Raw genomic sequence first — 26,940 nt, forward strand, 5'->3', positions numbered from 1 at the left:
GGTCCCTTCCAATTCTAGGATTGCCTTTAGAGTTTTCAGAAACGGTTTACCTGTTTTGAGAGTTTGTTATCTTTTGCATTTTTTCCTGTTCTGTCTTCTTGTGGACCTCTTCGGTCGTTTCTTGCTGTGCTTTATAAATATGCAAAATAATAAATAAATACTTCTAGAACGATGAGGGCGGGAGAAACACTTAATTTTGCATTTCAAACCTTTGCAAGCGACAAGCTGACGCGTTCCTGGAAAGGCATGTTTGTATGCGCACCTTGCGTGTGGGTGGGTTCGCGCATATGACTGCATATCAATATATTCAAAATCAGTTGGGCACACTTGGGCAGAGCTCTGCCCGCCTTTCCTCCCACTGCCGACAGGAGACCTATTTTCGTCCTGCCGCCTGCTTACTCAGCGTAAAAAGCAAAATAAAGACTTTGCTCAGCAAGGAGTTAAAAATTGATTTGGAGGAAGGTGGGTCAGTGAGGGAGATTAATTGCCCTTGATTGGGTTAACACCTCCTAACTGGCAGGCCTGTTGCTTCCTCATTAAGTCAGATTGTGCACGGGATACACAGCAGAGAATAGCAATGACTACTTAGCGGTGTGATAAAGCATGCTAATCCCTATTTGTGTGCTTGCTGAGTGATATTTAAGAGAAAAGAGCTGCATGGAGCTGTTAGCTGTGAGGTGCAGACAGAAGGACAGGCAAAGGAAAAGATAGATGGATTCACAGAGCCGTGTTTGTCTACAGCAGGCATGTCCGAAGTCCGTTTCGGGGGCCTAATCTGGCCCGCTGGTCGATTTAATCCAGTCCCTTTGGCAGTATATGTCCTGGGGTAAAATCCTAAAAAAGCTGAACAACTTTGAGCTCCCTCCCGCATCTTCACTTCATCAAATCTGGCCCTCTTTGAAAAAAATTTGGACACCTCTGGTCTACAGTGCCTGGGATTTTACTGCTGGGGTGTCCTGCAAATCCATTTATCCCCTTTCCTTTGCCAGCACCTAATAAGTGACAAGCTGGTGGCGCTGTGGTCTAAACCACAGAGCCTAGGGCTTGCCGATCAGAAGGTCGGCGGTTCGAATCCCCGTGACGGGGTGAGCTCCCCTTTCTCCGTCCCTGCTCCTGCCCACCTAGCAGTTCGAAAGCACGTCAAAGTGCAAGTAGATAAATAGGTACCGCTCCGGCGGGAAGGTAAACGGCGTTTCCGTGCGCTGCTCTGGTTCGCCAGAGGCGGCTTAGTCATGCTGGCCACGACCCGGAAGCTGTACGCCGGCTCCCTCGGCCAGTAAAGCGAGATGAGCACCGCAACCCCAGAGTCGTCCGCGACTAGACCCAACGGTCAGGGGTCCCTTTAACTTTAATAAGTGACAAATTGTGCAACGCAGCATACTTTTTGCAAGCATAGTATTCAAAATCATGCCAGTACGCAATGCTATTTGCAACCCCACCCCCACCCCATTGCTCATTTCCATTTTCAAAAACAGATGTCTTGTGGGGGGGAAATGGAAAAGCACAAAAGTTGAAACCACTAAATTTATTTTAAATTGCAAAAACAAGCGATGCAATGATATTTGATTGTTTTTTCTTAAATGCAAAAGGAAATGTTTTAGCACACGGGGCATTTTGAATAAGCTTGTGGATTGCGATTTCGTAATGCAAGTTTCTCAAAAGTTTCAATTCGAAATCCTTTTCCTTTGCAAATTTAATCACCAGTTCCTTCGGGTCAAGTGCCGGGTGTGTTCAAGTGATATACAGTGGTACCTCGCAAGACGAATGCCACGCAAGACAAAAAACCCACTAGACGAAAGGGTTTTTTGTTTTTGAGCTGCTTCGCAAGACGATTTTCCCTATGGGCTTGCTTCGCAAGACGGAAACGTCTTGCAAGTTTGTTTCCTTTTTCTTAACACCGTTAATACAGTTGCGACTTGACTTCGAGGAGCAACTCATAGAACGCGGTGTGGTAGCCTTTTTTGAGGTTTTTTAAGACTTTGGTGATTTTTGAAGCTTTTCTAAAACTTTCCCGACACCATGCTTTGCAAGACAAAAAAAATCACAAGACGACAAAACTCGCGGAACGAATTAATTTTGTCTTGCGAGGCACCACTGTAGTTGAACTGGTCTCTTTGGAAACTGGTCTCTTTGGAAACATCTGCACATGTAAGTTTTTATTAGTTTGAGCTGTGAGAAACCACATCCATCACTTGCCACTGACCCTGGAAACCGTGGTGCCAACTCTAAGGGGCCCGTGGCCTTAGCACTCACAAAAGTTTGATGGGTAAAGGATTGGTTTTCTGTAGAAATACTGCACAAGCTGGAAAGGCCATTGCAGGGGTGTGAGAGAGAATAGCCTGACATGGGTGAGGCAGGCGACTCCTGAAGCTGGGAAGTGACCATATAATCTGCACAGGTAGCATCGCATAGTGGTTAGAGCAGGGGTCAGCAAACTTTTTCAGCAGTGGGCCGGTCCACTGTCCCTCAGACCTTGGGGGGGCGGACTATATTTGGGGGGGATGAATGAATTCCTATGCCCCACAAATACCCCAGAGATGCAGTTTAAATAAAAGGACAATTCTACTCATGTAAAAACACGCTGATTCCCGGACCGTCCGTGGGCTGGATTGAGAAGGCGATTGGGCCGCATCCGGCCCCCGGGCCTTAGTTTGCCCACCCCTGGTCTTGCCCCTTTCACTCTTTTTGCCACTCCTAATAATAATAATAATAATAATAATAATAATAATAATAATAAATGTATTATATATACCCCGCCCATCTGGCTGGGTTTTTCCAGCCACTCTGGACAGCTTCCAACACAATATTAAAATACAATAACCTATTAAACATTTAAAGCTTCCCTAAACAGAGCTCCCTTCAGATGTCTTCTAAAAATCTGGTAGTTGTTTTTCTCTTTGACATCTGGTGGGAGGGTGTTCCACAGGGAGGGTGCCACCACCAAAAAGGCCCTCTGCCTGGTTCCCTGTAACTTGGCTTCTCGCAGGGAGGGAACCGCCAGAAGGCCCTCGGCACTGGACCTCAGTGTCTGGGCTGAATGATGGGGATGGAGACGCTCCTTCAGGTATACTGGGCTGAGCTCATTGGGTCAAGCTTGTTTTCACCCATCCTGGAAGCAGGGGCGTTCCGAGGTGGGGGTGGGGGGCAGTCTGCCCCAGGTGTCATTCCAAAGGGGGGGGGGCAAAATGCCAACCCCCAATCGGCGGCATCCCTAGGGCATGCCACACACACCCGGGACGAGCGCCACCCCAGGTACCAGATCAGTTTGCTTTGCCTCTGCCTGGAAGGTAGGATTCAAACCAATGGATTCAAGTTGCAGGAAAGGAGATTTTGACTAAATTTCAGGTAAAACCTTCTGACAGTAAGAGCTGTTCGACAGTGGAATTTGCTGCCAAGGAGTGTGGTGGAGTCTCCTACTTTGGAGGTCTTTAAGCAGAGGCTTGACAACCATATGTCAGGAGTGCTCTGATGGTGTTTCCTGCTTGGCAGGGGGTTGGACTCGATGGCCCTTGTGGTCTCTTCCAACTCTGTGATTCTATGATTCTATGATTCCCTCGGGAGGTTGTGGACTCTCCTTCTTTGGAGGTTTTTAAGCAGAGGTCGGAGGGCCACCTGTCCTGGATGCCTGAGCTGAGATTCCTGCATTCCAGGGGGTTGGACTAGATGACCCTTGGATACATTCCAATAATAATAATAATAATAATTTATTATTTATACCCCGCCCATCTGGCTGAGTCTCCCCAGCCACTCTGGGCGGCTCCCAATCGAGTGTTAAAAACAATACAGCATCAAATATTAAAAACTTCCCTAAACAGAGCTGCCTTCAGATGTCTTTTAAAAATAAGATAGCTGCTTATTTCCTTCACTTCTGAAGGGAGGGCGTTCCACAGGGCGGGTGCCACTACCGAGAAGGCCCTCTGCCTGGTTCCCTGTAGCTTTGCTTCTCGCAATGAGGGAACCACCAGAAGGCCCTTGGCGCTGGACCTCAGTGTCTGCGCTGGACGATGGGGGTGGAGACGCTCCTTCAGATATACTGGACTGAGGCCGTTTAGGGATTTAAAGGTCAGCACCAACACTTTGAATTGTGCTCGGAAACGTACTGGGAGCCAATGCAGGTCTTTCAGGACCGGTGTTATGCGGTCTCAGTGGCCGCTCCCAGTCACCAGTCTGGCTGCCGCATTCTGGATTAGTTGTAGTTTCCGCGTCACCTTCAAAGGTAGCCCCACGTAGAGCACATTGCAGTAGTCCAAGCGGGAAATAACCAGAGCATGCATCACTTTGGCGAGATATTCTATGATCGATGACCTTGGGCCATTCACTGACTCTCATCCGAACCTACTTCACAGCATTCTTGTAGGGATGAAATGAGGAGAAGAAGAAGAAGAAACCTGCATAGCACCGTGAGCTCCTCAGAAAAAAAATGGTGGGACTGAAATGCAAACAGACAAATGGTGCCCCCAAATTTCCAACAGCAATCACACTGACTTTCCTCGGCATAACTTCTGTGAGCGTTGAAAACAAATTTCACGTGACTTCAGAAACCGTGGCGGGGGGTGAACCCCCTTGTGTTTTGAATACTTTCCACATTTCAGTTGTTGCCTTCTTCTTTTTTTAAAGGCTTTGGATACTATGTAAATATGACATTAAATTAAACCCAAACACCCTGATCATGTGCCTGACTGTTCCCTTCGCCTTCTGCCTTTCCTTGTCTTTTTCCACATCTAATTTCGCTTTTAGCCGAGATGGAAATTTCATTTTAATAGTTTGCCATTCGGTTGTTTGCCATCCAAAGCGGCAATGTTTTTCTTTGCCGCTCCGTGCAATATTTTTTTTTTTTTTGAATTTTTTATTGATGCTGTTTCATGATGCCTTGTGGCTTTTATTGTGGTTTATTGCTCCGTGCATCCGAGGGTGGTGGTGGTGGGAACTGCAATTGTCTCAGGAAAGGAGTCTGTGGAAGACCTCTGTCCCTTCGCAATCGCCCACCACCCATCCTTGGAGGCCCCCCTTTTAAAAAACCCTCTTATCTGCCCTTCGACTTTGAGCACACTTTGTCCAGAGGGAGAGCTGGGGCACCTTGAAAGAGCAGCTCACCCTGTCTAAAGGTTCTTGCCTGGGATAAACAAGGGAACTTTGCAGGAATGGAAAACTACAACGTCTCTCTACTCCCCAAAGCACGTTGCAGGCCTGGCTCAGAGCGGAGTGTGGAGCAGCCTGCCTTGTGCAGGCAGGTGTGTGTGTGTGTGTGTCTTCGTACGGAGGGCGTGTTGCACGAAAACAAGGCAGGCCAGTCTGGTTTGACTGCTCCCCTCCCTTGGGCTGGGAGGAAAAGATCCAGACATGCAACCAAAACACTCCACAGTCAAACAAATAGGAATGGCTAATGAGCAAAAGTCATGCCAGACCCTTTCTTTCGTTTTGACAAGGAGAAATTGTCTCTTTCTCTCCCTACACCACCCCAATGCTGCACATTCTTCCTGCTGCTTTCTTTTCTTGCAACCGTGCAATGGCGACTCAAAAGCTTCCAGACGGGCCGAAGAAGCAGCCTCTGGATTTTGAGGAGTTCTCCCGGCGTCGCAGCGAGACCTTGACTTGTGGCGAGGAAAAGCAGAACTTCTCCCTGGCACAGCCAGAACATCTGCGGCTCGCTGAGCAGAGAGTGTTAGACATCTACACACACACACACACACACCAGCTCCCTTCCTCTCCCCTCCTTTAACTTATTAAACTAAATAACGTGAGCTGGCATTTCAAAGAGTCAAATAAAATTCATGAGGACCGGCTGCCAGCTTCTCCGGGGGACGCTTCTGGGAGCAGCTGTTGAGATTTCCAAACTTTGCCCCTCTGCACATCCTCTCCCCCCTTGCTTCCAAATGTGCCCAGGAGACAGTCTGCGAGATTTATAAGCACCAGTTTCATTGGCCTGCTTTTTTTGTTCATCGGAGAGGGTGTGTCGCAGAAAGTCACGCCATTTGGATCGGATTAATTAATCTGGAACAGCTCCTCTTTTGCCCCCATTTCTGTGGTCGCAGCAGCCTTGTGGCTTCGAAAACATCCCAATCCGAGGGAGAAAATAAGAAGAGCCCGCTAGATCACGGAACGGCGTGGTTGGGATCCCAAGGGTCATCTAGTCCAACCCCCTTGCAATGCAGGAATGGCAGCCAAAGAATCCCTGGCCGATGGCCATCGAACCTCGGTTTTAAAACAGGGAAGGAGACTCCACCACCTCCCAAGGGAGTCTGTTCCTCGGATCAGGCCCATGGCCCATCTAGTCTGGCATCCTGGTCTCACAGTGACCGACCACATACCTGTGGGAAACCTGCAAGCAGGATTCGAACACAACAGTAATTCTCCCCTCCTGTGGTTTCATAAAATCATAGAATTGTAGACTTGGAAGGGAGCCAAGGAGTCATCTAGTCCAGCCCTCTGAAATGCAGAAATCTCAGTATGACTGATAGCATTATTATCCACCCCCATCATTCAGCCCAGACACTGAGGTCCAGCTCCAAGGGCCTTCTGGCAGTTCCCTCACTGTGAGAAGTGAGGTTACAGGGAACCAGGCAGAGGGCCTTCTCAGTGGTGGCACCTGCTCTGTGGAATCTGTTTCATAACCCAACCAAAATTAAATGCCCAGAGAGCCGCACGTTCTCTCGAGTCACTGGCTAGCTTGTTCCAGTGGGATTATTGCATTTAGTAATTCTATCTAGGCCACAACACATGAGCATTGATGGGGAAAGGTCTGTGCCCACAACTAAGACACCACAAATATGCTTCATGGTCGCCAGAAGGACAGAAATGCCCGGAAGGGGTTGGATTGGGGTGCAACTCGCATGGAGAGCATGAGAACCATGTCAAGTATAATGGAGACTCTATGAAGTAGAGTTGGCTTTGAAAGAAAGAAACTATGCCGCACATGAGTAAACTGTGGAGCTCTTTCCCACAAGAGGCAATTATGGCCGCCATCCTTGATGGCTTTATGAGAGGATTAGACAGATTCATGGAGGAGGAGATGGCAATTCCAATGTTGGTGCTGGCCTTTAAAGTCCTAAATGGCCTCGGCCCAGTAGACCTGAAGGAGCATCTCCACCCCCATCGTTCTGCCCGGACACTGAGGTCCAGCTCCGAGGGCCTTCTGGCGGTTCCCTCATTGCGAGAAGCCAAATTACAGGGAACCATGCAGAGGGCCTTCTCGGTGGTGGCACCCGCCCTGTGGAACGCCCTCCCTTCAGATGTCAAAGAGACAAACAACTACCTGACATTTAGAAGACATCTGAAGGCAGCCCTGCTTAGGGAAGTTTTTAATGCTTGATGTTTTATCATGTTTTTAATATTCTTTTGGGAGCCACCCAGAGTAGCTGGGGAAACTCAGCCAGATGAGCGGAGTATAAATAATAAATTGTTATTGTTATCTGCACTGATGTAGATAACTGAGAACATACAATTGAGAGGAGGGGTCTACTTTACATATGCCTTAAAAGGGGGGGTATGCTTTAGCTGAAACTTGCAGGGGGCTGGAGTCAATGACTTTTACGGTCCCTACGATTCTAGGATCTGTGATAAAGCATACCCTCCAATTTTTCTCCAGTTAAAATAGGGGCATCCTATTCCATCATGATAACAATTTTATTATTTATACCCCACCCATCTGACTGGTTTGCCCCAGCCACTCTGGGCAGCTTCCAACTTATACAGAGAAACATAATAAAACATTAAACATTAAAAAAAAACACCCCTTCCTGTACAGGGCTGCCTTCAGGTGTCTTCTAAAGGTTGCTTAGTTCCTTGTCTCCTTAGCTCAGGGGTCCCCTAACTCCATATACTCCAAAATTTCTCCGGTGAAAATAGGGACGTCCGAAGGAAAAGTGGGACATTCCAGGGTCAAATTGGAAACCAGGACGGCTTCTGCAAATCCGGAATTGTCCCTGGAAAACAGGGAGACTTGGAGGGTCTGAGAAAGAGCCCTAAATCCAGGGCTGTCAACCAGTTACAAGATTTGTCAGCTGGCTGATCATTTGCCAGTGAAGTGATGGATCAATTAATTAATCTGTTAAATCAAAATGAACGTTCAGGTTAGCCAAATTCCATGCAGGTTACCTTGCAATACGAAGCAGTAAATGGATGCTTCGTGCTCTGTTTACATCCTTGATCAAGTAAGAAACCTGAATCAAAAGAAGCTCAATGGACTAAACTAAAAAAATTAAATAAACTGTTGTGGCTGATTTTACTTGGGTGAATTGATGATTGCTCTTCCTTTGCTGACTTTTCTTCACTGGAAAGCCACAGTTTGGTTTGCAGCATAGAAACATAATTACAAATATGTAAACATAATTACAAATATGTAAAATAGATAACGCAATATTCATAAAATGTAATTTAAAAAGTTACTTGGATAAAACTAATAATCATATCACAGAAATATTGATTTTAGTTATTTATTTAACCAGGTTTCTCTATCACTGAATCATCAAAAGTTCTAAGTGGTTTACAAAAATATATATATAAAACTTGCATTAAGTTTACTGATAAAAGCTAGATGTTAAAAACAAGTTAGGCTTAATTTTGGGGGGGATCTGAAGTTTTAAAATATACATTATAAAATAAAATTTATTATATATATATATATATATATATATATATATATATATATATATATATAAATTCCAGTTCAGATTTACATAGTTGGTAAAAAAAGAGAGAGAAAGGTTTTGGTCGGCTGCAAAACCAGTACTGCTTCCGATATTTTTTATTTTGCCTTCTAGCTTATGAGCAACTTTAAGAGCCTGTATAAAACTTTAAAGGCTGCAGAGATATTCTGTAAAAATATACATAAATAACTCAGTTCTCAGCCCTGCCATTTAAAATGAGCCTCTCCCCTGATGATCTTCTAGAGTTTTAGCTGATTAGATACTGATCAAACTGATTGAGGCTTGCAAGCTTAGCTAATGTTTATTATTACTATTAAATAATAAAAAGCATGCTAGATCAAACCAACAGCCCATTAAATGCAGTATCTTCTCTTCTGCAAAGTCTCTGCAAAGTCCAGAAGCCATGCACAAAACCAGCAGCCAGCTCTCTCCCTTGTGATCACCAGTAACTGGAATTCAGAGGCACAGGGCATCGTTGGTCTTACTCAAAGTAGACCCACTGAAATGAACAGAGGTGACAAACTGAGGTCCATTAATTCCTAGGCAGAAGAGAACACAGTCGAATACAGCCCATAATATCCCAAATGGTGGAGGTGGTACACAGCCCCCATGCCTTTCTCACCCAAGAATTTGTCTAATGATCTAATCTGCTTTTAATAGGACAATTAAGTGGGACGTTTACCTCCTCGAGGTCTCTGGGATTTATTAAATGGTAAGACCTAAGGGAGTGGCTGGCACCCCAGTCGCCACAGCAAGAACGATGGTTGTAAAAACCGGAAATATTGTCGCACAGTGAACATTAAATTCAGGGCCTGAAATAGTGCTAAATCGAGCCTTTTGACAAGTTTTCCTAATGAACCTAGGACCCACGATTTTCTCCCTACCATGGTGTCATCTGCGGTATGTAATCGCTATTGTTGCAATTAGTTGAGTACGTGGAACTAATAAAATGCAAATAAATAAGCAGAAGGAGAAATCACTGCTCCAGACACTGAACTGTATCAGACGATGTTTCTAATACCAGTTACTGGAAATAAAAGCATGCTCGGACCGTGCCGGATTTACATATAAGCTAAACAAGCTATAGCTCAGGGCCCCACTCTCTTGGGGGGGCCCCAAAAAAATTAAAGGGGAAAAAACCTGGATGTACATTTCCAAAATATAAGATAAAAATAAAATAAAATAAAACCTACATGCAGCAACCGTGTTTTGTGGGCTCCTATGATGTAAGTAATGGGCCTCGTCTGCTAGCCTGCTCCCTAAAATATCCCTGATTTGCTCATTTCTATATACAGCGGTACCTTGGTTCTCAAACATAATCCGTTACGGAAGTCCGTTCCAAAACCAAAGCGTTCCGAAACCAAGGTGCGCTTTCCCATAGAAGGTAATGCAAATCGGGTTAATCCGTTCCAGACTTTTAAAAACAACCCCTAAAACAGCAATCGAACATGCGTTTTGCTATCTAACGGGACCACTGATCTATAAAATGAAAGCAGGGATCAGTGTACTGTACTATAAATTAATAATAATAATAATAATAATAATAATAATAATAATAATAATAATAATAATAATTTATTTATTTATTTATACCCCGCCCATCTGGTTGGGCTTCCCCAGCCACTCTGGGCGACTTCCAACGGAATATTAAAATACAGTAATGCATCAAACATTAAAAGCTTCCCTAAACAGATGTCTTCTAATAAATAAATAATAAATAAAACAGTATTGTAGATGATAAAAATGAAAATGATTTTTTTTCCTTGCCTGCATTGATGGTAGTCATTGTTTGGATGGGGGGCATTTATCCATATCAAGGGCCCCATGACCTTCAGTAGCTTAGGGCCTCATCAAACCTAAATCTGGACCTGTTTCAGGCAGCAGAAGCTATCAAGGTGGCACACCCATGGGTGCCCTGCCTGATCGCCGCCTCCGCCAGTGTTGGAGAAGCACCACTGCCGGTGGCACCGATTTGGGGGACGATCACTGCCCATTTGGAGCAAGATCTGCTTGGCCACTGTGAGGACACGATACATATGTTCAGTGGCGTAGCGTGGGTTGTCAGCATCCGGGGCAAGGCAAGTAATTTGTGCCCCCTAACCCGTGGATTTGCGCCCCCTAACCCTAACCCCCAGATGTTGCGCCCGGTGCGGGCGGCCCCCCCTGCACCCCCCACGCTACGGCACTGCATATGTTTAGATGGGCAGTGGACCTGATCCGGAAATGATCTTTTCCTCTGCTGAGCTGAGGCTGGCGTAAGTCCCCCCCCCCACAAAGGGGGCATGGAAGAGGCAGGACTAGAGAGGGGGACAGAGGTCGGATCCTAAGCCCACTCAGGGGAGTCGCAGAGCAGAGCACAATTTAAAAGTTTTCATTTTCTGTCTGCCAGGCTTAGTAGCCCCATCAGTGACTGGGGTTTGGATCCGGTGTAAATTTACGCCGGCTTAATTTACGACACTTTGCTCTATGCCCCTTTCTTGTGCACAGGGATTGCTCGCTTACAATCAGTGGGCTTACTCTGAGTAGGGCCGACACTGCATACAGCCTGAAATCATGAATAAATATGCCAACGAGTATTAAAAGTTAAATTCCAGTTTATAGCATCAGTAAGATTAGGACAGAGCTACTATATAAATCCTGTATTTATTTATTTAAAAAAGAAATATTACTTATTTTTACTTTTCATTTAATACAATTCGTACATTTTATTCATTCTAAACCCTCCAAGAGGTAAAAAGAATTATGATGGAATTTGATATGCATTTAAGCCCTCAAAACTATTACGATAGCTGTCCGGCAATCGGTTTAGGGGATTTTCATTGCCGAGGTGAAAAACCGGGTTCAAGAAGACGTCCCGGGAGATTGCTGCCTGTAGTTTGTGTGGTTAGGCAGAACGGCGACTGTTGAGATAAATGTGCCTCGAGAGATGCTCTCTGTTTAAGAAAGCCCAGATTTTGCATTCAGGTCCATGCTCTTAAAATCTCAGTAGTTAACATCTGGCAAAACACTCTCTGCAGCCGAGGAAATACTTGGCCCTACCGCCTTGCAGGGAGCTCGCCCCGACCCGAAAGGACCCTTATAGCAAATACAAAGTCACTGCTGTCTTGCTATATATTGATAATTATATTCAGCTAAGATGCCTCCATCATCTGCAACAGAAGAAGGGAGCTGAAATTATCACCATGGTTTGCTTAGGGAAATAGCAAATATAATTGAAGCATTCTGTTTTAGTGGTATGGGTCAAGTTTAAGAATGCAGTGATTGGAAATGGGAATCTGTCGTATCCTGAATCAAATCCATCGATCCATCTTAGTCCAGAACTGTCTGCTTTGATTGACAGCGTTTCTCCAGCGGGACTTTCCCAAATTTGCAACCTGATTTTTGTATGTGTCTGTTGTCTGTGTGCGGACGTGGGCACTGCTATTATAAACCTTCAGACTTGGGACACATAAATGCTATCTATAAATAATAACCAGACATATCACAGCCTTCCATAGTCTTCTTTTAAGCCAGCACCTCTAAAGGGTCTCCAAAGTTGTGGACTTACTCGAGAGTAAGGCTTTTTAAGCTAAGCGTCACTTCCCTCGCCCCCCCCCCAAATCAGAACAGAACCAGGAAGCACATTTTCTCTTTGGTTAACTATTTGCCTCTGGAATAAAAAAAATAAAAAAAATTGTCTAGTAGCACCTTATAGACCAACTAAGTTTGTTCTGGGTCTAAGCTTTCATCTGCATGCACACTTCTTTAGATACACTGAAAAAGAGGTCACCAGACCCTTATATATAGTGGGAAGGTGGGGTGGGGTTTTAGGAGTTGGGTGATTGACTCATGACGACTGTTAACGACTGCAATTAGTCCTACAGGAAAAAGCAAGGGATAGTATGCAGATGATTAGCATATGTAATGAGACAGGAATCCCATATCTCTATTCAGACCAGATCTCTCCATAGTTTCCATAGTTAGTGATAAGTTGTAATTCAGCAACTTCTCTTTCAAGCCCGTTTCTGAAATTCTTTTGTAATAAGACAGCCACTTTGAGATCTGTACTGAATGTCCTGGGAGACTGAAGTGTCCTCCTACTAGCTTCTCTGCCTTGCGATTCCTGATGTCAGATTTATGTCCACTTATCCTTTGGCATAGGGTTTGTCCTCTTTGTCCAGAATAGAGAGCTGAAGGGCACTGCTGGCATTTGATGGCATACACAATGTTAGAAGGTGAGCAATTATTTGCCTCTGTTGAGAGAGGCAGTGTGGTGTAGTGGTTACATTTGTTGGACTAAGGGCTGGGAAATACCAGTGCCAGGGCCATGAAGCTCGCTGGGAGTCACCGTGGGCGCCAGTCTCCACCTTTCAGCCTGTCCTACCTTGTCAGGCTGTTGTGGGGATTAAATGAGGGGGGGAACAAGGCACGTATTTCCACCTTGAGCTCCTGGGGGGGGGGAGAGAAGAGGCTATAAATGCAATAAATACATGAAATAATAAATGAATAAGTCTCTGAGAATCATGAAACGGCAAGGAAATTCCTCCCTGGGCACAACTGGCCTCTGTGCCAGTTATTGCAGGAAAGAAAGAAAGAAAGAAAGAAAGAAAGGGAGGGAGGGAGGGAGGGAGGGAGGGAGGGAGGGAGGGAGGGAGGGAGGGAGGAAGGAAGGAAGGAAGGAAGGAAGGAAGGAAGGAAGGAAGGAAGGAAGGAAGGAAGGAAATAAATCAAATTGGAAATGTATTTCACCACACACTGGATAAGAAAATTTGGGATGGGATGAGTCAAGGGTGTATTTCAAAAGTAGGACTTGCTTAATCGGTTATCAATTGATTACGCATTTTACGAGGGGAGGGGGAAATCCCTGCTGGCTTCAATAATTTGAATGTGAAGATACCCTTAATGATCAGAGAGGAAATAGGATTTGGTTCTCCTTCGGTTCAACTGATACATAGTGATTAACTGTGGCACAGAATTCAAAGCGGTATGATCAAAGTTTTATTCAACTATAATATATGGTACTTACATCATTACCTGTCTCGAAATAATGTCCATCAAAATAGGACATTGTGCGGGGGAGAAGCATTATGGGATCAGAGTTGTGCAAGAACTTCACGAAGGAATTTCCCTTAGAGAAAAACCATTGTGGGATGCTTTGCAAATTTGCATTTCGCACCCCATGAATTGGATAAAATATACAGAGAGCGCTTTAATAAACCCTGGTGGTGCAACTGTTTGTTTGCAGTTTTCCTACACATCTGTAGAACGGACCACAATCTTATTGAGTTTAGAAATTAGCATGTTTATTCCAAAGTCCCGCTGAGTTCGATAGGACTTACTCTCAGATCGGTGTGAGTAGGATTGCAGTTGAAAGGAAAATAAAATTAATGAGACTGTGGGTTTTCTCGTCAGATCTACTGGCTGGGTTATTTAGATTTATTAGGCAGAGCACAACTCCTTTACTGATTCTCCAAGCTTCAGGCAGCGACCAAGATAATCGTTGCAAAGAATCGGTGTTGCAGTACATCTCCATCTGTCAAAGTGTGGCACGTCACGCAAATGTCAAAACTTAGCAGAAATAATTTAACTCAGAGAAAGAAGACAAGAGAAGATACAGTTTTGTCAATATATCTCATGTTTATTCATTGAGCTCTGGAAAACTAACCATGGTATTTTGATATTTCCAACGCATTTCTGTTATAATTTCTAAATGCTGCGTTTTCCACTTTAATATTCTGGATTTGTTTTCTTTTATTGATTTATGAACAAAGGGCAAACATAACAAAAAAAGAAGAAGAAAAACAAAAAAATCAGACATTTAAACCACAAAGCGTCACAGTCTGAAAGTGCACAAAGGTACAGGGAAGCTCCGAATAAATAATAATATATTAACTCGTGCAAAGATTCCCTTCGCAAATAATAAAGATTTATAAAATAAAAGCATTCTCCACTGGTGTGAGTCCCATCATTATTGAGAATAAAGGTTCTATCTCGTCTTAAATGAGCCAGACCTTTGTATATGTTGGCAGTCCCACTGAGTGCCTCGGTATTTGTATATGGAATAAAATCATGCCATCAAGTTCTTTAGATACTTTCAGTTTCTGAGATATCTTTTCCAGAAGGGCAATTTGCCAAACCTTTGAATACCAGCGGCCCAAATGGTTAAGCTTAAATGTATTCCTACATTTGGCAAAACAACCAGAGAGGGGGGAATGAAAGAGGGGGAAATGAGGCGGTGATGGAATATTCACCCTGGTGATATACCGTATTTTTCCGTGTATAAGACTATGTGGTTTTTTTTACTTTAAAATAATGCTCAAAATCTGGGCTCGTCTTATACACAGATAGTATCTCTCCCCCCCCCCATTTTCTTAAACCGGATTCCCCAAAATAGGGGGCGTCTTATACATGGGGGCATCTTATAGATGGGAAAATACGGCACTTAAAGCACAGAGCATTCTGGCCTCTAATAGCAGAAATTTATTTATATAAATCTGCCTACATCCTCCCAGATCGTAATACTCCATGTGGAACTTCACCCAGGCTTGATCATTACCAAAGTTCAGTTGGAGAAATGGAGAGGACTGTGCCTTTCCTTCATAGGAATAACCGAAGGCTCATCCTGGGTCAGGCCATTTGCCCACCGAATCCAGCATCTTCTGCCCAAGCAGATTCTCCGCCAGCAGGGTGTGGGTCCCTCAGAATGCCCCCTCCCCAATATTTGGGCTTGAGCGTTTGGCTTTCGGAGGTATACTGCCTCTGCAAATGGAAGTCCTTTTTTTAAAAAAAAAAAAGCCGTCACACCTAAAAAACAAAAGCTTTTGAGGGATTGTCATCACGAAGCAGCCACAATTAGCTTCCACAACTCTGAGGTAGCAAAGGGTTTTCTGGTTTAAAAAGCCTAACTTCCAGGAATTCTCAAACCACGCCTCTCGTTGCAGAAAGGCATTTGTGACACATGCATGTTCTTAGGGGAAGAAAACGATGGGGTCTGTTCGGAGCCGGAGTTACGTATAAGCTAAACAAGCTCTAGCTTATGGCCCCACTCTCTTGGGACCCCCAAAAAAATTTAAAGGAAAAAAAACACAAAACCCCTGGATGTACATTTCCAAAATATAAAAGATGAATAAAATAAAACCTACATACAGCAACAGTGTTTTGTGTTGTGTAGGCTCCTATGAGGTCCATAAATTACCATATAGCATACATTCAACACAAAAAACAGTGGCAATTTGTTGTTGACAAAGGACAGCTGGACATAGAAAGGGCCCCATTACCTTCAGTAGGTGAGGGCCTCATCAAACCTAAATCTGGCCCTGGGTCTGCTCATAGGAAGAGAGGAGGTTATGTTTGGAGATGCAAAGTTCTACATGTATTAAGTCCTAAATTCAGCACCCAGGTTGTCCTCTGCAGGGACCCTAAGGTCTGTCCCCTGCCCAAGGGCTATAGGATCTGGGATGGGGAACATTTGAATCCCTCCAAGAAGCTCTGAAGGGGTACAGATCTTCTCCATACCAGCTTTAGACACTCAGCACCGGGTTAAGCACTGATGGATGTATCTAAATCAGCCAGTCCACTCGTTTAAATGATCTAAAATACTGGTTACCAAATTGGGTGGTACCACTTGCGGGGGGGGGGGGAGTTACCTAGGTGATGTTAAGAGGCAAGGGGGGGCAGGCCCGGAGGTATAAATGATTATCAGAAAAGTTGGATCATCAATTTTGTTGAATTAAACAAATTAGTTTTAATTGGATTTTGGATAACCGTGCAATTAATTGTTGCTGTTTTTGAATTGTATTGCTTAGTGAGTTGTGCCAACTGCTGTTCTGAATAATGCCTTTTATAGCGTTGGATAAGGGGCACGAGGAGATGAGCTTATGGGAACAAGGGGCACGGGTCTGGAAAAGTTTGGGCTGCATCATACGAAGGAACACATTATGATGCTTTTGCAAAAGTTCAGCTTTAGTGCATCACCCAGCTCAAAACAATTCTGCCGTCACTGGTATTATAGACTAGTAATGCTGTTTTGGAGATCAATTGGAGGCTTGCTCTCAGCTAATTATTTAAGTGCATCTGTAGTCCAGGCAAGGAGCAGAAAAGCAAACCCTAGCAGCTTGGTTACATGCATTGCTGATGCTATAAAACCAGAAGACACATAATATTAAAAAATAAAAATCATACAGCCATGTGATGTTTATGTACATTAAGCAAGCAAGCAAGCAGGCAGTTAAAAACTGAACATCAGGGAGATAAGATCTTGGGACACCTCATGCAGTCTGCTGTGAATTATACTGACGCTTGGGAACAAACAAAGAAGAAAGGTAGTAGCAGAAGAAAATTATATGTCAGACCTGGAAATAGCACAGGGGCTGTACAGAAAGCCGCCACCCAGCCTCAAACTTTTTTAAAAGAAGAAGAGGAGGAGGAAAAAGAAGAAGGCTAGATTGATTGCAAAATAAGGCTGAAATGCTCACTAACTGGACAAATAGCAGGAAACAGGGCCCTCCCTAATGTGCAAACAATCCAAATTTTGGCTAGGATGCTCAAGAGGCAGCCAGTACAAATCTGGAAATGCAATAGTTACGTTGTTTTGAAAACCTCGAGGGATGAAGGGGGATAACAAGGGTGGATGCCCTTGTTTGCATTTTGGGGGCTCATGAGAAGAAGAAAAAGAGGAAGCGTTCGATTTAATTAAAACAACAACAACCTGACACCATTAAAATGTAACCCATAATATTCACCAGTGCAAGGACAAAGGCAGATGGGTTTTATATCCACCAGATAATATGCATGGAATATGCCCACTCTGTTCTTAATCTGGGTTAATCAGTCAGGAATGACTATCGGTTTCACCTATGCACTCACATTCCTTATTATATATCTTTGGATAGTAACCGCCAGTGCTTTTCTTCTAGAAAAAATGGTACTGGTACTCGCTGTTACTGTCAGTGCCACATTTTTAACCAGTGCTTCTCTTCCAGATATAATGGTGCCAGTACTGCATACCTTTGAGTATCCGCAGAAATAATAATAATAATAATAATAATAATAATAATAATAATAATAATAATAATAATAAAATAGTAATAATAATAATACATGATTTGAGGACTCATGAGGCTACCCCATTGCAGATGCTAAACATGTCTTCTTGCCATAATCCAGGTGGGAGACTTCCGGGGAACCCCTTGTACATTGCCTTGGCTTCTAAAAGTGGGATATAAATCAAAGTTTTAAAAATTAAAAAAAAATGCATGGATTAAAATTCCAGAGCTAATTTCCCATAAATATTTTTTTGTGGTCTGAAAGAGATGAAAATCTACTTTCCCTCTGTGCATCACATAAATCACTTTGAGGGTCTATAAACCACAGTGGAGATGTGCTACAGGGCAACTTATCAACCTAGTTTATGAGCCCGTGTTCCCTGAATAGATTAATGCTTCCCCTCCCAAAAATTATTGCAATTGAAGATGTAATTGGGTTATTAAAATACGCATTCTTCTCTCATTTTCGTGGGGGGAAAGAGTGAGGAACGTAGGTGGAGGTTAATTTTGAAAATAGGAAGGAGAAAAGAAAGAAGAAGAAACATATTACAAGTTCCATTATGTCCTGCCACGGAAGGTAGGGTTGATTGCATGTAATGACAGCTGTCATGTTACCCCGTGGGCCTTGCTGTCAGGCCTCCACCTCAGAAAGGGAAAGATGCACAACCAAGGACAGGACAGCAGTTGGCACTTTGTGCAACCGGTTTAATTTCCTGTGAGCTGTCCTGCTCCATTTGGAAGGGCTTCACTTTCTTTTGGAACTGGACTCATTCTGCTCCCTAACTGCACGTTATTCTATTGTTGCTCCTGCCCTTAAACCATGTGGTGAAGGGCCAGTAAGAAAACCGAGGAATAAATTCGGCAGCTTTCCTTCAGGGTCTTGGAGATCACCCTATCTAAGGCCAGTTCCTCTTGGACTGTGAGATCACTGAACAGCCTTCGTCGGGTCTGGGATGGCTGTAGAGCCAAAACGAGTTGGCTGTTTCCGAAAGTGCAGCCCAAACAAAACGGCTGCTAACTCTTCCCTGAATGCTCGAATATTTGCCAAGCAATATTCACCAGATATTTCTTAACTTGCATCGAAACCAGCCTCGTGATTATTTGATCCCAAACCTTTTGATGACTGCCAGTCGACACTGTTTGATAGCTGACAAGCAATGCTGTTTGCTAGGAGAGCATGGTCCAGCATTTAGCACTTGACAGCTGACAGCTTACGGGATTTCACATTTCGTGCCTGCCAGTGCAACTGGCAAGACACCCACAAGGCTAGGGTTTCAAATTTTGAAAAGCTTCACATTCAGATTTCTAATGCCAGAGATTCCAATTTGGGACTTGATTGAAGTTTGGAGATTTGCAAACACTTCTTTTGAGTTCTAGACAGTTGCATGGTTTCTCTTGTTTGCCCCTCCAGTGTCCCTGCTCTCAGTTTTTGGGGGCATTGTGACATGCAAAATGGACTGCATCAGTTATTCACCCGGAAATCATCAAGCTAAAGTTCTGCTCCCTCTGGACTATACAATTTGCGTGAGAGGAAACAAGAGAATGTACAGTGGTACCTCGGGTGAAGAACCTAATTCGTTCTGGAGGTCCGTACTTAACCTGAAACTGTTCTTAACCTGAGGTACCACTTTAGCTCATGGGGCCTCTCGCTGCCGCCGCACGATTTCTGTTCTCATCCTGAAGCAAAGTTCTTAACGCGAGGTACTATTTCTGGGTTAGCGGAGTCTGTAACCTGAAGCGTATGTAACCTGAAGCGTATATAAGCTGAAGCATCTGTAACCCGAAGTACCACTGTATCAAAAGAGAAATTATTTGCAGTTGCAAAAGCATAACAGAATTGTTCCGTAAGAATCAATCGTGACTTTAAAATGTGGATTTCATAATCTGTGCTTCAGTCCCCTTAGGAAAAGATCCCGTGATTGGGCCATCGTTACAAAATATCTGTGCCTTTTTGGTGATTTAGGCACCATCCTTCAGAGGATACTTCATTTGCTTAATTCCTCCAATCGAAAAAAACAAGTTTAGTGACAGGATGTCAGCTTATTTAAAGGGATGAATTTGAGTGTAAATCTGCTCCAAGAAGCAGCACTCTGGCTAAGCTCCTCCAAGGCACATTGAAATCATTGGGATTTACTTCCAAGTAAACATGCTCACATCTCAACTGCATCATCGAACGCTCCTGCGTTTAAGTCATTTGCTGGATCAGTAAAGCTTTGGGGAGGAAGGTTATTTTGAGGGTGCTTGCTGGGGTCCTGCAACGTGCATTTTAACCTAACTGTTCATCGAACGGTTGCTTAAGAGCACGACAATTAAATGGCTAAAATGTTTTGTGCCGCACGCCATCCCTGCACAGAGCTTTTCCAGGAAGGGAAACGGCAGGCTAACTTCTCCGAATGCGAGGCCAGGGAGTGGGCAGGCAGGAATGAGCCATTTGGCTGGGGAGCCAAGGCTCAAATATGCCCTTTTTAATTTCCATCCGATCAGAAATAGCAGCTCCAACCCAAATGCAAAGCAGATGCCCACTTGTTGATGTTGTTGTTGTGGGTTTTTTCCTGCACGCAGGGCCAACCCATCCCCGCTGGTCACAGTGGATGTCCTACACCCCATTCTCTCCTGATTGCTCTCAGATGAAACAAAAGCCCCTCCATTCACTTATATGGGAAAATCAGTGACTTATCCGGCAGGGTCCTGGAGTGAAAGCTAAATTCCCTCCTCAGCTGCATGAAGGAAAATTGATGGAGAGGGCAGGATCCACAGTGAGAGCTGGAAGAAAATATATAGATGAACCAGCAGGAGACAGAACTAAGATTTAAAAATATAAGGGACCTTATTGATTATATTTCAGGAGGGGTAGGTGGGCAAAATGGTCAGTTTCAGTTTCCTTCAGTTTCTCATTTTTTGCCAATGTTAAATCCAGTTCACGTTTCCATATCAGTTTTTATTTTTTTTTTAAAAAACCACTTTTCAAAGTTTTTATAAATATTCATCGCCACTGCAAATATCTCCTAATATACACAATTGTGCATGAAGGTCTGCCTAATAAACATTTTTTTTGCAAAAACATTTCCCTCCTATACATCCTGCAGTGTCATGTAAGACTCAGACAGTTCTGCTGTTAGTTTCTGTGAGACAAGGACTGGAAATCTAAAGGGCAAATGCCAACATTAATTAATTAATTAACTAACTAACTTTCTATACCGCCCTTCATCTGAAGATCACAGTGTAATTGACAATATAATGTAAAAGAGATTTGTTATAACAATGCATGCGGTATAGCTCTCTCGAAACATCGAAACATCTCTTGAAACATTTAACCACTGCTGAGTAATTCAAGGGGAGACTGAACTCAGCTTGTTTGATAAAGAATAATATCCCTTCTTAAAGTTTATTAATGGTGGAGGTGAGTTTAGAGAGCCGCCAGTGATTCAGTCATCTTCATGGCAGTTTTATTTGAAAATATTAGTGACTTAGTTTGGGCTTTCAGGTGTATAGCAGACTTAATATTGTATGTAATTCTGTTGCATTGCATCGTGCCAGAGTCGTCCATGATTTTTCTCTTTTGCTACTATTGAAAAGAATGTTATGATTTCTTTAAGAAAGAAAAAAGCCAGTAATGTATGCCTTTAATGCATACTTTGCCCCAGGATATGCATTTCCGTACACATTACTCGACTGTAGAACTGCCTTGCAAAATTCAGAAAAGTGCAAATTTTGAAGGATACTTCCACTTTTCGGTTTGCTTATTATTCAGAGAAAGTGTGAATTAGGTCGGTTTGCCTTTAAATGCAAAACCGAACTGAATTTCTCCCTCATCTCCAGTATGCATGGTGGGTGGTCGAATTCCATAGCCACCTATCGATCAAGGCTATACCTTTTTACCCCATATACACTTTCCTTTGCATTTATATTGTGCCTTTCCAGGGCTCTCAATGTTGTTCATCTCGGTAAGACAATTCCCCCTCGCCGTCAACTGTGTGAGGGCATTCAGTCTCGCGAGTCCCATATTAAAAACGGCAGGTTCTGCTTTCAAAGTGGGGAATGGGGTGTAACAGAGATGGGGACCCTCCCAGATACTTAGAATCATAGAACCGTACAGTTGGGAGGGACCCTAAGAGTCATCTAGTCCAGCCCCAATGCAATGCAGGGATCTCAGCTAAAGCATCCCTGACAGACACACCTTGCAGGGATATTTGCAGACCCTGGGACTTCAAAGCAAGTGATGGAAAAATGGCAAAATCAGATATTCCTCCCCATTCTTTTTCTCTTTTGCACAGAGGGGCTATTGCAAAGCAACAAACAGCTGCTTCCCACCCAAATCCTTTTCTTGGGACCTCTCTACCGAGGCTTTAAAAACATGGAAGCAGGTGCAATGTGTGTGTTTGTGTGCACTTGCTAAAAGATGCTCGCTTTGCAGGGTTGATGGGCTTGGGGGGGGCAGGGGGAGGAATCTGGCCCCTTGAGAACAGCGCTTGAAACCCAGCTGGGAATTTGCAAAGGCGATTCATGGCTTCTTCCTCCTGCTCTCCAGTGCCCCCTCTGGCTACTTTAGGAACACTACCCTCTGACCTCTGAAGGGGAATGGCTCTGAAGAATAATACATTTCTTCCCCACTTAAAATCAGCCTATAGGGAGGAAATATTAGGCTGCGGGCAGACGGTGGCACACAGGGAGGAGTGCAAATAGGAGGCGCACTCAAAGCCTTGAGGTCCATTTTACTTGGGGCCACAGGCAGACATCCAAATAAATAATTTCAGCCAGTTTGATCCATTATTTACAACACACATATGCATTTATATTCTTTTTGACTCTGTATTGGCTGACATCCTGTCATCTAGTGGGTGGGAGCATGGTTCGCAATAATGAATTTGAAACGAGTTTTCATACTCCAAGGAAACACAATAGGAATTTTGTCTCCCCCTTCAAACTGCGATTGTGCTAAAGCATTAAGGTGGTCAATGTCAAACCGTTCAAACAGCCCATTTGCTGCCTCAAACTCGAGAGATTTAAATTTCAGGGAAATATAGATTTTTATTTTCAGGAAAATAATGACTTGTAACTATAGTTGTTATCTATCTGCACACAAGCAAACAAATGCAAGGACAAATCGTCCCTCTGATTTATGGCTCTATTTGCAGACATCCACCAAAACATCGTGCCCTTTGCTCTGCAATCGACAAAATGAGATAAATCCATGTTCCTGAATTGCAGTTTTTCTTAAACTGCATTCAAAGTCTGAATTCTCTGCAAGACATTAATCGTTGGAAGGTGCATAACCCCAAAATCATGCGTATTTCTTCCTTTCTCAAAGATCTGAGAGGATCTATGCAATATTTATACTGAGAATGAAACACACACAGTGAAGTTACAGCTGAGTGTTTCAAACAATTTGCATGTCATTTAATCAGTTTCCCTAAGCAATCTGATTAGCCAGTGTGACTGTGCTGTGATTCAAACTTGGAGAGATTGTTGTAAACAAATTCCCATTCATAGTTTATCGAGCTTCCTTGATTCTCTTCCCCTCCTCCTTCTGTCAAAGGGGGGGGGGGGAGAGAGAGAGTTTAAGAGAGAAAGAGTCACTGAGCTATTTATAGATCCTCCCCCAATCTCATAACAATTAGAGGTTTATTATCATTAAACAAACAAATAATTGAGAACTCCGCTTGATAGGACGGCATGCTGGTTAGGCCCTGATACAGTGAAAGTCAGAAATACATCTCCATCGTCATAAGTTCCAAAACAAGAACAACAACACCTTTGATCCTCAAAGTTTTGGCAAACCGTCTTCCCCCTCCGTGCCCCCTCCCAGGCCATGCAGAGATACATATATATATATTTACAATCTATTTAGCTTGATAAAACCCAAGAGGCCACACATGTTTCCAGGTCTAAAGTCTCCTTCAACAGTTAAAAAGAAGGGAGGCCTTTTCACACAAACACACAGGCAGTTCTGAAATGCTACAAAGCGAACAAATAACCCCCCCCCCCAAAAAAAAAAAAATTCCTAGCAATAATTTTCAATCTACAACTTTAAAATAAAGGCTTTGCAGAGACTCTGGAGCACGCAGAACGATCCGCATTAAACTGCTCTCATTTCTAATCAAGGACAAGCTTTCGAGGCAGAAAACTGTTTTGACAGCCAGGGATTCCCAAACCCTGGTTTCATTTTACATTTGCTCCAGATGGAACACCCCCCCCCCCAAACACACACAACTCCCCTTCAAAGCCAGAGATCTGCTATGACCCAGCCTGCAGGGCACAAGGGGGTCTGGATCTGCCCTCCCCCGTCACCCAGCTGCCCACCCCACAGCTGCAAGCCAGGCGTGGGTACTGCAAGGCCCGCTTGCGGTTCCACCATAAGCAAAGCGAGCTGCTTCTGCAACTTTCCCTCTTGCCTTCCCCACTTAAACAGAGGGGGGGGGGCTGGTCCATTTGGGAGCCCCTGAAGACCCACAATCTGAACAGGGCAAAGGGGGGAAAGTGAAGCGTCCCAGAACCGAACCACCATGTCAGAATCCTTCAGAAAGATAAGCCGAGTGAGTCCTCCCAGCAAATTGAGATTGATGAAGAGTCCTCGATTTATAGGAGAGCCACTGGAGGCGGAGGGGGAACCCCACAAAACTGAAAAACTTCCAGAAAAAGTAGCTAGAACGGAAAAACAAAAACAAGAATCCACAAACAAACCACGACCTTGTTTCTCCAGCAGCGAATCCTCCCCCTTCTCTGAAATCACAAGAGCCCAGAGGAGATGTTTTCCAAAAAAGCAAAAAGCAAGTCCCAGATCTCTCTTGAAAGGAACATTCCACAAACGCACTGTCGATAAATTAAAAAAAGAAAAAGACAAGGTATTTGCACGAACGCACACACACAAAATTCCCCAGTAAAGCAAAGAAGAAAAACAAAACAAAAAACAAAAGTGTCTTATTTCTGAACGGGCTTCTTCTCCTTCTTCCTCGCTCTCAGCCCGAAAAACTGCAGGTCTGGGTCCCCCCCCCTTCTTCCTTTTTCAGTTTTTTAAAAAATACGAACCTTACTCCAATTCTTCACCCCCACCAACGCCTGCGGCGCAACGAGGATTTCTCTCTGCCCTCCTCCTGCTCTCGTTTCTTTTTCTCCCTTTTCCTACTGAATATTGCTGGCGGCGGCGGGGGGGGGGGGAGAGAGAAAAAGCAAAAAGTCAAAGCAACCCCCCCCCCATCAAAAGCTGCATATTATTATCACCATGTTTTGGGTCTCTCTCCCTCTCTCTCTGCTTAGGACCTGAAAAGCAAATGCAAAAGTCTTTGGAACGAGGAGGGGGGGGGTTGTTAAAGCTTTTTTCCCCTCTCCCTTAAAGAGATGCTGGGATGGGGGGGGGGTGGGAACCGAAGCTGCGAAATGGAATTCGCCCCGGATCCCCGGATTTCTCTTATGTCACCGCCAAGCAAATTAGTTCTCAGAATTCCAGCGGGGGGAGGCGGGCGGGAGGGAGGAGGGGGGAGGCAAGCGAATAGAACTCTGCAACATTGTATTGAGGCCGATCCCTGACGTCACGGTAGGCAAGGTCCCCACGTGACTGCCAGAGAGGAGCCTACCATTGGCGACGGGGGGGGCCGGGCCCCGCACCTCCCTTCTGGCCCCTTCCCGCAAGTTTTTTCCCGGGGGTCTCCTTGGAGACCCCTTCCAATATTCTCTCTACAAGCTCGGGGGTGTTCTCGAGTGGGTTCCGGGCCCCCTTTGGCCCCTCCTGGCAGAAAGCCCTTCCCCGGGATCCTCCCCGGGCTGTCTGCGATGGTAGCGCCTGCCGCTCAAATTCCGAGAATTGAGCTGTGTTGATTCTTAGAACTGGGGTTCTTAGAAGTGGTGATGCAAGGAGTTTCTAGGAAAGCGCGGAGACCAGGTGATTCGCTCTCGCTCGCTGCTTTGCATTGCTGCCGCTGTCCGGGCTGCTGCTGCTGCTGCCTGCGCCGTGCCTCTTTGGATGAGGATGATTAATAATAACCAGAATAATAACCATAATAATATTTAGAGCAATAACAATAGCAACGCAGCCAAGATGCTGGCGGCGACGGCGGCGGTGCCAGGGCTCCGTTGCGCGCTGCGCCTCTTTCATTTCCATCCATCCCATTGCCACCTTTTTTGTTGCCTGGAAATCGGGGGCTTTCTTGAGCAAGGAGGGGGAGGTGGCTGGAGGGGGGGGGAAGGCTCTGGTCCCGTTCGGCGCCGGTGCTTTTGCAAAGGGGGGTCTGTTTCTCGCGTTGTATGTGTGTGCGGCAGGTGGAAGGCAGGCGGGCGGGCGCGCAGGGCTCCCCCTGCTCTCCAATCGCCCAGAGCCACCAGGAGGGGGGGAAAGCCATGCTTGGCTCTTAAGCCTTGTCAGTCTCCCCGGCGGGGTTTGCTGCCTGCCCGCCTCTCTCTCCTGAGAGTGTCAATTTCTGCTTGCAGGGAGCAGAGAGGGTGGCTGTTTTGACGCTTGTCAGTTTCATTTTGGAAAGGCGAGGAGGCGCGGGGCGTTTTGCCGAGGATCGTGGCTGTTGTGTCGGGATCGCGTGTTTCCTGGGCTGTTTTTTTTGGAAGGGCTACCCGTGGAAGGAAGCTGGCGGGGCGGGAGGGAGAGCGCGAGAGAGCTCTGGGGGAAGCTGGTGGTTGTGTTGATCGGGCGATCCGAGCAGGGCACCTCTTTTCCTCCCCATGCTCAGAGCCGGCGGCCGCCTTTGCTCGTGTTTGTCCCATCGTGACCGGGTCTTAATATTTTTTGGCCATGGAGGCATTTTTCAAATTTCCCCCACCCTCTTATTTTTATTTTCCTTTTCAATCACTTTGCAAAACTGGGTCCCCCGAAACGTGTTTTGTTTTTTCCTTCTCCCCCCTCTGTTCTCTTTCCTTTCGGGCGCTCGATAACGCCAGCTCGCCTCGCTCGCCTGGCGCCGCTCCACCGACCAGGGCCTCGCGTGCGCGCGGGCGAAGCGCACAAGGGCAGCCGGGGAAGGGAAAGAAGCGGAGGAGGAGGAGGAGGAGGAGGGGACGGTTGTTTGTTTGTTCCACCGGGCGACCCAAATATAAATAAACAAGCACAAGTAAACATGCAGCCGGCTGGCGCTCCGAAACCCACCAAAGCGTGTATATATAGGATTGCGCGCCGGGGTGAAGGGGTTTCCCCAATGGGGCTCACTCCCGAGGAAACATGCAGAGGATAGAAGACACGCACCCCCAAAATTCCCTTTTTTGTCTTTTCTCGGGGGCAGACAAAAAGCCAGCTTACGACTGACTTGTGTCCGGGCAACTTGCCCCCCAAA

At 45.0% G+C, this 26,940-nt stretch overlaps 1 protein-coding gene and 1 long non-coding RNA gene across 6 annotated transcripts in view; one reads left to right on the top strand and one right to left on the bottom strand.

The window, feature by feature from the left end:
• Positions 1-26,940, top strand: part of BCL6 (BCL6 transcription repressor) — a 73,843-nt gene that overhangs the window by 16,414 nt on the left and 30,489 nt on the right. For 2 of the 4 annotated variants that reach the window (XM_081190201.1, XM_081190207.1), the window contains exon 1: positions 25,457-25,544. The exons of 1 other annotated variant lie outside the window; for it this stretch is intronic. The gene's annotated coding sequence lies outside the window, so the exon portion shown is untranslated. Of the gene's footprint in view, positions 1-25,456; positions 25,545-26,940 lie in introns of those variants that run through there. One more of the 4 variants, XM_081190206.1, reaches the window with a different exon arrangement.
• LOC308585155 lies at positions 14,242-25,219 on the bottom strand. 2 transcript variants are annotated; one of them, XR_014007086.1, is made up of 2 exons: positions 17,749-25,219; positions 14,242-14,372 (listed from the first exon to the last, which is right to left on the bottom strand). It is a non-coding gene; the product is annotated as an uncharacterized lncRNA (long non-coding RNA). The 2 variants fall into 2 exon arrangements; XR_014007087.1 differs by having other exon boundaries at positions 14,242-15,398.

This window comes from Podarcis bocagei (genome assembly GCF_964188305.1).
Source record: "Podarcis bocagei genome assembly, chromosome: 4".
NCBI lineage: Eukaryota > Metazoa > Chordata > Lepidosauria > Squamata > Lacertidae > Podarcis > Podarcis bocagei.